General features: G+C 54.2%; 1 protein-coding gene across 12 annotated transcripts in view; it reads left to right on the top strand.

Moving 5' to 3' along the window:
• The window catches only part of MYT1L (myelin transcription factor 1 like), a 390,720-nt gene that overhangs the window by 208,518 nt on the left and 169,774 nt on the right, over positions 1–12,428 (top strand). The gene's annotated exons all lie outside the window — the stretch shown is intronic.

The following is a 12,428-nucleotide window of genomic DNA, read 5'->3' as shown; positions in this document are numbered from 1 at the left end:
CGACTTTTTGTTCCATGTCCTGATCCTTCTCGCTCACACCCACCTGCTCACCTTCCTCCTGGACTGACACCACATGGCTCTCACTTCCAACCAGACACTGTCTACCCCTGTGGGTTTCTCCAAGTCTTAGCTGACATTTTAATCTATAGGTTGATGTCTCTTCCTATGAATGTATTTATAATGTGGGCTTTACTGATCGTCCTGTGACATGATTATTTAATGAAGATGTGAGCACATTTGAGGTGTGTTGCCATGAGCTTGAGCTCACAGTAGCTGTGACTCTTCAGGCGACTGGTCAGTCCTGGGTAAGGGACTTCAGAACAGTCTTTGTCTTATCGATATTTCTATTGATAAGGATTAAACAGGCACTATTCAAAGGAATGACTAACTTTTGTGTGAAACTAGAAATGAAACAGTTGGCATTTTTTAAATTTGGTTAAGGGCAAAGTTGTCAACTTACCCAGGTTATTAACATAGGCGACAGTTCTATCGTGTTCACAGAAAAGTTTTCTACTCACCCACAGAACAAGTGAAATTACTGAAAAACATTATTTATTCCATTTCCATTGCTAATGAAGGCCTTTCACAAAACATAGTTTAATAAACATTCACTGAATGACTCTTTCATCCGTCCTGTGATGCCGGGATATCGAGTGTCTTGTGGGAGAGCAGGTAAGGCCAGCGGCAGCGGTGTTCCCGGCACGTGTTGTGGACGGAGCCGGGGAGCACGGAGCGGGCCTGCCCTCAGCCCACTAGGAATGGAGAGGGAGTCCAAGGAAGGCTGGCTCGACGGAGTGGCTCGGACTAAGCATTGAGGGACGAGTTAGATGAGGAGAGAAAGAAGCCACATTCTGGGGGAAGGAGGACTCAGTGCAGGAACAAAGACGCGTAGCAGCTTGGCGTGCCCCGGGCCTGCACACAGGCGAGAATCACTAGCGAGACAGAGAAGGGCGGCAAAAGTGGCCGCAGTCCTCTGCGGGGAGCTTGGAGGACACGCCAAGGAGCTTGGGGAAAGTGACTGGCTGGTTGATCGGTTTTGTCACCGCTGGGAGCTGAGGCGGAGTTTACAGAGGAGGAGCTCGGCTGTAGCTGCTGAGGAGACACGGAGGGCGGAAGCAGTCAGGCAGCCTTCGCTCTTCCAGTGCAGAGAGCGGGGGCCTGGCCTGAGGCAGGAGGTGGGACAGAGACCGTGGGCTGGTTTAGAGCAAGAGAGCCGAGGGAAGGAGGACCCTGCGGTGCTTCGGGGGTTCATCCTTCCCAGAAGTGAGGACAGGACGAGGACCCTCCCTGGCTACAGCGAAAGGGCAGAAGTTAGCTCAGCCTTGAACATGGTGAATTTGAAGAACCGGTGAGACATTCCAATAGGTCATTTTAGACATCTGGACTCACAAATATACAATCAATGAAGTGCTCGGGACATCCCTGGGGATTTTCAGCACAAAAGTGGCAGTGAAACCCCTGACAAGTAGTACTACTGCCCGGGGACAATGAGAAGAAGCACTAAAAAGGCAACAAAACCTCAGAGAACAACCATTTTTAAGGGGTGGGTGGAAGGAGCCGCACAGAAGGAAAGGCCCCCAGGGCTGCCAGGGGGCCGGCGTCGCGCCGATCCCGAAGACTGGGTCATTCAGATAGTTGTGCTTGTCTTCCACAGGAAGACCAGCTTCTTTTGTGTCAAGGAACACGGCAGCTCATGGTTTGACATGAAACCCAGTGTTTATAGTCTTATTTGCAATTGTTTACATCCATCTTTCTGCTAAAAGTCCCCCTTCCCAGAAGCCCCAAGTATATCTCAAAATCAAACTCTACAAAAACCAGAATCCTTTTCTCCTTCTAACCTGTGAATCCCCAGAGTTCCTGATCTTCATAAATCTCTGTCTTTGCTACCTGTGCCCAAAGTGAGGTCACCACATAATAAGACCTCCGTCCTCCAGACTCCGACCTCTCCTGTCCGTCTTCCACATCCAGCCAAACAGCACATTCTGTTATCTAGGATGCACACTTGAAAACCTCTCATGGTCTGACCTTCATCAGGACAAAGCTGAGATACCTCCTTCTGTCGCCTTTTATAACGTACTCCGACTTACCTCTCAGGTCGCAATACAGGTGCCAGTTTCTATGGGAAGTCTTCCCTCACTCCCCAAACCGAGAAACATGTCCTTCCTCAGTGAGCCCAGAGCATCCTAAGCCTCCCTACACTGTAACAACACTCGACATCCTCTGCAGTGATGCCCCATGAACTTGTCAGCACCACCCCCTCCACAGTGGACCTCTTGAGTACAAGGTCAATACCTCCTTTCTCTGTTTATCCCCAGAGCTTGGCCTGGAACACAGCACTCAAATATTCGGTAGATATTTGACTGACTGACTGAACTGATGATGATTAAACATTATCCCAATCGAATTATTAATGGAGATCCGCAGAGCAGTCTTAACCCGTGGCTCCTTTACTATATGCATTTTAAAGTAGTAGAGCTACATTTCTTTTAAAACCTTTCAGAAATTCAAATTGGCTTTCCCCCAATTAGTCAGGATTTGTGAGGTTTTACTACATACTAACATGTTTATTTCCATGGCATAAATCAGCCGCTGAAGGGTCGGGATTCATCTGTACATTGCTTCCTAAAGTACCGCTCTTTTATTTTTGTCCTCGTATCCCACTGGCACTATTATTAGCATCACCACTAGTATTAATCATTCCTACATTGTATTAGTACCACCTTATACTTTCTAAAGTGTTTTCATCATTTTTTGTCTCATTTGATCTTCGAAATAATTCGTTAGGAATTAGGAATGCAGATAAGGTATAATTATGGATAGTAACCACACATGGATACTCATAGGTGTTAAATGACTCTACCAAGGACGCGCAAATAATCAGCTGGATGAAACTGATGTATCCAGGGCTCATTCTGTTCATGGTGCGTTCTTGTTTCTTAAAAGGAGTAGGTCATTGATTTCCTACTTTCAGCTTGACAAACCATCATAGTTGATGTGTGGCCGTCTTCCTACTTCAGGTCTGAGGAGGTAGTTCAGAATGTGCACAGCATGCTTGAGACAGCACGTGTGCAGGTGTGTCCAGGTCCCGGTTCTTCATCTCCCTCTCCAGGGTAAAGTGACCTGGTGGCTGTCACACCCAAAAAAGATGGCAGGAAAAGGAAAACACTTTGATATCTTGCAGATTGCTCCTGGAATTTCTTCTGTCCTTCATCACTTCAGGTATTTACTCCTGAGTAAGACTGCGAGCAAACGGAGGCACGAGACTGGACTTAGTCAGTTCTGAGTGCTCGTAACCAGCACAGTGACTCCACATATGGACCGGGGTCAAAGACCTGAAAAGGTTAGACAGAGAGGTGGGTGGGAGGGTGGATGGATGGATGGATGGTTGGATGGTTGGATGGCTGGCTGGATGGTTGGATGGCTGGCTGGCTGGATGGATGGTTGGATGGATGGCCGGCTGGATGGCTGGATGGTTGGATGGATGGATGGATGGATGGATGGATGGATGGCTGGATGGATGGAGGGATATTAATTTGCATTTCTCTGATGAATAATTGTGAACAACCTCTTCACCTATTTATGATGGATGTGTTTCCTCTGGTGAAATCCTTATCGATATTTTCTGCCCAATCTTTTATTGAAGAGAATTTGCTTTTCTTACTCCTTTCTAATTCTTTATACATTCTTTATGCAGATCAAGAGTACATGCTCCAGTTTTTAGCTCGACTTCCCATTTTCTTTACGTTGTTTTGATAAGAAAAGCTCCTCACTTACTACAGTCCGGTTCAGCCATCTTTTCTATCATCAATGCTTTTTGCGTCTTAAATTTTTTTCTTACTCAAAGATCTGAGATTCTCTTCATCTGTATTTTCTAGAGAAAGTCTTAAGGTTTTGTTTTTAATATTTAACCCCTTAGTCCATCTTGAGTGTATGTAAGATGTAATAATCCAACTTTGTCTTTCGCTATGAGGTCATCGTTTGCCCGACCCCACATATTCAAGAAGGCCTCTTTCCCGCGTCTGTCTTCTCTGTTCTGAAGTACCGCCATGTAGCGTGCAATGGTCTGTTTTATAGGTTGATTTGTTATCCCTTGCCAAGCACACAGACTTAGTTACCACAGCTTCAGAGGAAGTCCTGAAGTCTGGCTAGCAATTTCCCCTCCCTCATGTTCTTCTGCTCAAGTGTCTTAGGTATTCTTGGCCAGCGACTATTCCCTACAGATACCAGGTTTCTTAGAAAATCCTTTTGGTATTTTGGATGAAATTGCATCATCCAATAATTTGTGGGAGAACTGACATCATCGCAATCTTAAGTCTTCCTAAGTATGGTGTGGTTTTTCCCCTATTGGTTTAGATCTTAATAAAGTTTTATCATTTTTCCCTATAGAGATATTACATGTATTTGGTTAAACTTCTTACATATTTTGTATTCTCTCATACTGATGTAAATTATTTCCCCAATGATACTCCCCCCAAGTGACACTGTGCCTACAGACAACCTTGCTAAACTCTTGTCATGTGTCTGTCATTGCTTTTGAGGGCAGTGGTGGGAGTAGGGTCGGGGGCAAGAGCAGCATTCCAATGGTGACTATTCCCCTTCATCTTCCAACGACCGGGTATGATGCCTGCCCCCAGATAAGCCACCCCACCCCACACAAGCCACTTCTGAATTTCCCCTCCACACCTCACCCAATTGTCTTCATCTCTTACTTGTGGCTCCTCTTGGAATGGGTATGGCCATAGAGTCAGTGTCTTTCTGGTCAGCACTTTGGCAAGAGTAGTAACGAATTTCATTTAAACTCACAGTTAATATAGATAAAGTTTATATATAATACCATTTAACAGTGAAGAAACGGAAGTCTAGGGAGGTCAAGTATTGTGTCCCTGACCACACAGCTAGTAAGTAGCAGAGTTCAGTCTGTCCCATGAGGCAATGACTCTAACAGTCCTTGCATCTGGGGTGGTGAGGTTTCTGTGGACCGATACTTACGAAGCTTGTGGACCGTGCCTTGGACAGCGGTGCTTTGTAAGTATTCCCATTACCGTGATCATGTTACTCTGCTTTGCTAATTTTGGCCACAAATACTCAGCTAATAAGATAAAGAGGGTATGACTCTAACCCTAATACGAGGTATAATGCCCGTGACACCCGAAAAGTTTTTAAAGTGTTTTGGTAGTTAAGGACTACAGGTTACTGTTTTGGGAATTGAAAGAAAGGCTTTTGGAGGAAGGGGTCATTGAAGCGGGCTGACTTAGTTAGAATTCAAGCTGCTGATTTTAGTGGAAAGTAAATGTACAGGGAGGGACCGGTATGAAAAACGACATGACGCAGGGACGCAGGAAGAAACGCGTGTCTCATAAAGGGATAAATCATTGCTGCAAAACATAAGAAGTTGAGCTTTCTGGCTGTTCATTTGTGCTAATATCTTCTTTTGGTTATAACTTCCAACTAGAATTCTAGATATTGTGTGTGTGTGTGTGTGTGTAAAAGAGATGAAAAGGCCTTACAAATGATTAAGGTTTGAAAGAAGCCCGCGTGGTAGTTAAATTCCCCTGTGACACCTGCTGTCTCCTGGACACCCCGACTGGGCTCTTCTGTAGCAACACACATGTGTTACTCCAACACGGATGCTATTTCACGGGCTCTGACTCAGGAGTGAAGGCCGGGTTTGCACGGGAGCTCCCGACTGGACCCTCTGCTCCGAGCATGACATGTGTTGTCACTGAATGGCCCACAGTCGATGGAGGGAAGGGGACCCCAGGGTGACAAACACACCTGTGGAGTCTGTGTCCCACAGTCTAAGCTGCGTGTAAATCAGCACGCAGAAGGCAGCTGAGCAAACCACACAGATTTTGCGAATCAGCGAAAATGGAAAGGGAGCCGTCCCTACGCTGTGTTTCCAGGGAGTGAAGCAGCCAAGAACGGGGTCTCCGGTGCAGGGTGTCAGCGAGGGGCCTGTAGGGAGCTCCCTCCCTCCTGCCTCTGTGCTTGGCTCCCTCGAGTAGTTCTCTTTCTGGAAGGCCAGCCAGGCCAGCATCCACCTCCAGCTCTAATGGGAGACAGACACTCGAGGTGGGAATAGGAAAATTCGTTTTGCTAATTGTTTTCAGGCACATAAGCTAGTGTTTAATACATAAATCTTACTTAGAGTTAAGTCAAGGCAAAGATGGGGTTTAGGATGATTCTTTTTTGAAGGAAAGAGTGAAAAACTCCCTGGATGGTGTCTCCCCATCTCTGGATGGAGTTCTCGTTTAAAAAAGATCAGTAGATGTTAAAGTGTTGGGTATTCAGTTAAAGAGAGGGTATTTAAGCCCATTTGCTTCTGCTGCCCCCAAAACCCCACTCCAGTGACAGGGGAGTGAGTCATGTTTATCTTAAAAACAAAGAACAAGACTGGATGATAGAAACACTGTTCTGGAAGCTAGAACGCAGAGACAGAGAGTGACTGTCTAGACCCAAAGCAAGGAGAATCTAACCCAGCCGAGAGCTGGCCATGGAGTACGGAGAACCTCCTCGAAGCCCTTGACATCTAGAGTTCGCAGAATCGGCCCCATGGAGGTGAGGAGCCATTGCACCAACATGTGGAGAGCTGGCTGGACACTCGGACATCGTCCCCTTTCAGTCAAAAACCCAGTGTTTACTCCATGAGGGTAAAGAGGGGCTCTTCAGGGTTCAGAGGAGTGTGGGGAGCTATGCTGAGCGTGGAGTCAGAAGGAACCGAGTGACTGACCTCCGGCAGATTCTCTTCAGGACAGACACAACAGTCTTCCTGGGGCTGTGTACCCACGGGCGTACTCTTAAAAACGCTCCCGCAGCACTGACTGTATAACAGGCACAATCCCAAAGACATTATCATTTTTTGGAAAGTTCATAACCTCCTCAGTGGTCTCCGCTTCACCCATGAGGTCACCGAGAGGGAGAGGAGACGCGGTAAGTGGCTGGGGAGGCAAGGATCCATGTGGGAGAGGCGGGATCCAAAGGCCACAGTCTGCTCCTGGAGCCTGCCTCCCACTTGCTGTTCCAGGGGGCTCAGAGCCTGCTTCACCCCCCCATGGAAATCCACGGGGTGAAAAGGGCTTCCAAGACACTTTCTCACAAGGCCCAAAGCCCGAGTGATGGCCAAGGACCTCCAGGTGTCTGAGCAAATCCTCTCACAGGAAAGGCACCAGAACAAGCCAACAAGCACAAAGGGGAAAGGGTAAAAGCCAGTCGTAGGAGATAGAAGCTATATAAGAAAGAAAGGGGGGCCGCAGGCACGTCCCCATAAACGGGGAAGAACTAGCACATTTATAAAACAAGAACATCAAATAATGAAAAGAGCACTGTGAAATGTATGAGTGTTGAAATGTAAGTATTAAAGCGCACCAGAAGGCAGAGAAGGGAACCCCAGGACCCTGGCTGGAAGGAGAGGTGAAGCAACGGAGGCCGGGAAGAGGAGAGAGGGCGGCTGCTGGACCAGCACAAGATCTGCAAAGAGAGCAGAGAAATGGGGAGAAGGAGCCCATGCAGAAGGAAATGGAGAGACTGTCCCGGAAGACCTCTGGAGCACCCAACATGATGGAGGAAAACGGACCCGCTCGCCTGCCCCTGCTGAGGATAAAGACAGCCTGCTGGTAATTTGTGTACGAGCGTCTGGGGAAGGACTCGGACGAGGCGTCTCGGAGGCAGAAGACAGTGCAGTACAACCGTTGGACATCTCAGGGGACGTTACATTTCTGACAAATGTTACAAAAATGGTACGAATCTTCCTCAGGAAGGTATGGGATGTCTTCATCCAACAAAGAGGAAGACACAGGAGACAGGTTACTGGGGAGGGACGGTGGGCTGGGGTGGCAGACAGGGGCATCCCGAGCTCCTCAGGGGACCCACAAGGGGCCTGGCCAGTGGGGGGTGTGCTCTCCTGGGACGTCATGCAGACTGACAGCCAGTGTGTGCCCAGGGGAGCCCAGTTAGATGGGGGGGTCTGGTCACGAGCCACAGGGAGCACCCCGGCCGCAAGCGTGTACACACAGTTACTGATAGCTGAGGGTCACGGCGTAGCCCATGGCCCATTGGTCAGCAGTGTGTCCCCCGTTATGACTATAATGAGTGATGATCTCATGCAATGCCTGATGATGTAACTACACTGGGGGGCAGAAAGCAGGCGAGCCACAGTGGCCAGGGGCCTCCTGGCATCGTCCTATTCTCCCTGGTGGGAAGTCAAAGGCTTATCACAGGAAGCTGTGCCCAAGGACACTCATTTGTTTAGGGCTCTAGAGGCAGATACCAGGGGGGAGGCTTGCAAGAATTGAGAATTTCTCCCTCCGTGGAGCTGGGAATAGGAAGGGGTGCTATTGGGGTGCCCCATTTCATAGCAAGCCACGTACAGCATCTGACCCCTCTAACTTCAATGCGGACAGTTATCAAGGGTTTTCTGTTGTGTTCTGTTAGTCACAGTATAGTGTGTCGCCAGTTTTTGGTGTCGTGTTCCACAATTTGTTGTTTGTGTGTAACACCCAGGGCTCCGTGGGGTCCGTGTCCTCCTTCATACCCACCACCCGGCGTTTCTCAAATTTCTAAAAACTCACCTGTTGTTCGGCATTGAGGACTGACCGTTGCAGGTGCCAGGCCACATGCCGTCTGGAGCCGGCTAGGCGCACTCTGGGGCTCTGGAACGCACACCGAGTGCTTCCAGGATCCCAGCAGCCCGGCCGAGCGGCGGAGCAGGGAGGTGGTGTGGACGCGGCTGGCGTGGCAGCCTCCCGCCCCGAGCAGAGCGCGCGAGGGCTGTTGGCACCCCCTCTCCCCGGCCACTGCCCTCCTAGGGGACACGTCATCACGGATAAATGCACATTCCTGGAGCGCAGCCCATCCCTGTGGTCGACCCGTGTCCCTGGGTTTTCAAGGTTGTAGCGCGGGCCCTACTGACAAAGGCGCTAAACACAGCGGTTTCCATGCCTATGTTTAAAACCAGGAAATCAGAGACTTTTTTTGTCACCAACAGAACCAGTCTGATGGGCTCCGAGTGGGATTCTAGCTCGCAGGTGTTCCGAGAGGTCCCGAGAGGCCCCCGAGGTCACGCACACGCCGAGGCTGTCACTGCTGCAGTTGCTCCCGCAGCCGGGGCCTCGCGTGGCCGGCGCGCGGTGCCGAGTGGCCTCGGATGCAGAGCTGGGCACCGCGTGAGGCCCGAGCGACACTGGTGGAACGACGCAGCTTGCGAGGGGCGCCGTCGCCTCCGCTCCACCTGCGCCGGCTCCGCTCGTGACCCTCGGGCCGACACAGTCCCTGTGTCGCACGTCGTCGTGCGCGGTCTTCGGAATGCCAGAAGGAAACACCGCAAACCGCAAACTGTATACAATGTAGCTTTTTGGCGTCTCAAGAGCAGAGACCGTCGGGATATAGCGTGGCACGGGGCGGGGCGCTCAGCCGGGCGGCAGCGCGGCCCTCGGTCCTCGCCGCCCGGAAACGAAGGCCAGGGGGAGGGAAGCGCACGAGCCGCGCCTTCCTCAACCGACGCGCCGAGCTCTCACGCGGAGGCTGCGCACGTCCGTTTCGCCGACGGGACGCGCCCCGGCTCCGAGTCCGTCTTCCGCGTCGCAGCACTCACGTCATCAGCACGCAGCGGCCCGTGCGCATGCGCGCCTCGATACAGAACGCGGCTGCGACACAGCAGAGCCGTGATAACAACGCCCGATACGCAGATGCGTGACGTCATGGGATCGCCCCCTGGACAGCAAACATGACGTAATCACCCCGGAACTGGGGACGACGCACGCTTTCTGTTTCCGGCATCGCGGACCGGAAGGACGCGCACCGCACGCACGCGCGTCCGCCGCCGAGTCCGACGTGCGCTGGGGCGCGAGCCGCGAGTCTCGGGCCCCGCAGCGCCCCGCGGCGGACGCACCGCCTCCACTGCGTTTCGCCCGGAGCCACGTCCGCGCCGCCGACGCTGTGAGAACGCGGACGGGTCGGGCGCGCAGAGACCGGAAGCCGCGGCCCCGCCCGCCCCGGGGGTCGCTCCGGAGGCCGCGCCGCACCCCCGGGCCTGGCTGCGGGCGGCCCCGCGGCGACCCCCGCTCCGCACCTGCCTCCCGCGCGGGCAGCCGGGGCGCGGCCGACCGACGGGGTCCCGGTCCCCACGGGGCGCGGCGGGCGAGGGCGGCGAGCGCGGGGCCGGGGACGCTCCCAGCCGCGGCCTGGAACTGCCCGGAGGCCCCGCGCGGCTCACCGCGTCCGCCGCACCAGTCGGGCGCCCGTCGCTCCTCGCCTCGGGATCGGCGCGGCCTGTTTCCGGCCTTCGACGCCGGCGCGGGCGGGCGAGCCCCCGCGGGGAGGCCGGGCCGGGGCCCCGGGGGCGCGGCAGGACCCGGTCGGCCCGACGCGCGGCTGCGGGGACCCCGGCCCGCACGTGCGCCCCGGCGGGCTCGGCCCGTCACTCGCGCACGGGCTGCGGCGGCTCCGCCGAGAACTCTGCGGGGGCGCCGGCCACGACGGCAGGGCCGTGTCCCGCGCTGCGCGTGCGGGGCTCGGCGCGGGGGGCGGGTTCTCGTGTCCCTGGTTTCCGCCCGGGAGCGTGGACGCGGGGGCTCGGGCGGCCAGCGGCGCCGTCGGGCGGAGCGCGGAGACGCGGTGGGTCCCACCGCCCTCGGACACGGGCCGCGCAGCTGCGTGTACGGCCGGAGCGCGTGACCAAGCGCGTCGCGGGGCCGTCGCGGGTGGTCATTTCTCCGGTTGTCCCTTCTGGGGTTCGGTCCCCGCGGGCCCCTTCCCTGCGCCCGCGCGGACACCGCCGGCGCCGCGGATCAGCTTCCCGCGGCCGCGCCCGCCCGGGCCCCGGCGACCACGTGCCTTCCGCAGCCCCCGTGAGCCCTGCGGGACGACCGCGACGGCAGCCGGGAGCGGGACACCCCGTGGCCCCGCAGGTGCGGTTTCTGACCAGGACTGCGGGGCGCTGAGTGTCGCCGGCCTCGGTCCCCTTGTCTCCTGCGCCCGCCCGTGGGTGTCCGCGCCAGGCCCGGCGCCGCCCTTCGGGGACGTGCACATGCCGGGAGGGCAGCGCCCCGGACGCGGTTCTGGGGACGGAGCTCGGGGAAAGGCCAGTCCCGAAAGGTTACGGACCTTCTTGACTTGACACGAAGAGCGGACCGAGGACGGACGCGGCTCGCGGGTACAAGTGGGTGTAGCTCGACGGGAGGCCCGAGGGGCCCTTGGGGTCGGCGGACGTGTCCTGACTGCGGTGCGGCCCCCACGCGCGCACCGGTGAGGACAGGCGCACCGGCGCATTCCCACCGCGGTCAGTGCAACGAGTCAGGCTCAGCGCCCCACTTACGGTCAGTCTTGCAGGACGCTTTCCTTGCGGGACGTGGATTAAGGTTTCCGGGGATGTGTACGTTGTTTCTTCCAGCGCAAAACCCTTTGCAACGAAGAAAAATGTGTCATCTCCATACTGACAAATGCCTTCCAGAAAGCCCCCCCGATTCTCGTGCGAGTGGCGGTGGGTGAGGGGAGATGGCCACAGCAGCTCCGGCGGAGCGCAGAGTGGCCGGTGTCTGCAGAGCCTCACCGGGCTGGGTCACTAAACCCTCCACCTAAGGGCTCGTCCTGGGCGTTCCCTTGTGCATGATCAGAAGCAGCGCCGGGACTAGAGACCCCAGCAGGAAGGGGGGACATAATCCTTCCTCCTGCCCCTGAATAACGGGAGAAGGGGACGCCCTATAGGATCATGTCCCTGGGGAGGTCACTCGTTCCCGGAACCTTCTGGAAGCTCTTACACAGTGAACGCTCTGCTGCTCAAAGAAGGGTCACTTCAGCTCACTCCGTTCTATTTTCTAAGTTCTCCTTTTAAGAAGAAATTTCTGTTTTACACACCAGTTGTCTTAAATCGGAATATTTCTGTTCGTTCAGTAAGAACCTTCAGATGCCCTTGAAGGGAGTTTAGCTGAGAATCCACTCACCAGCGACTTTTTAATCTGCGTCTGGTCAGGACTCAGCTGAAATCACAGCCCCCCGGGGCCTCCCCCTCTTCTGGACTGGGCAGGTGTCTGGCGCCACGTGCGCCCAGGGAACCAGGCAAGGACCCTGCCGCCCTGTCCAGTGTGGCTGGGAGGACGGAGGGGTGACACGCCCAGGCTGCCTCCGAGTTCCGTGGGAGAAGTCAGAATTGAATTTCACGCCCTGGTTCATGCACATGCCATGGAGAGTGCAGTGCACGCAGGATAAAACCGTCACTTTGTCCACAAAACTATTCTGCAGGGGCCTATTATTTTAAGGGAAAACCTGTCCTTTTCCCAACCTTTTGTGGACAAAGGTGCCCTCAGACTTCTCTAGACACAGTGTTCTCCAGGTCTCTCTCCCTGTGACCTTCCATGAACCTGAAGGGTCCCCAGAATGACAGTAGAACACAAGTTGCCTGAAGTGATCCGGGTGAATATCTGGGATCCCCAGAA

The sequence above is a fragment of the Mustela nigripes genome, chromosome 7, assembly GCF_022355385.1.
Source record: "Mustela nigripes isolate SB6536 chromosome 7, MUSNIG.SB6536, whole genome shotgun sequence".
Classification (NCBI taxonomy): Eukaryota; Metazoa; Chordata; class Mammalia; order Carnivora; family Mustelidae; genus Mustela; species Mustela nigripes.
This window is presented reverse-complemented; position numbering and strand designations above follow the sequence as displayed.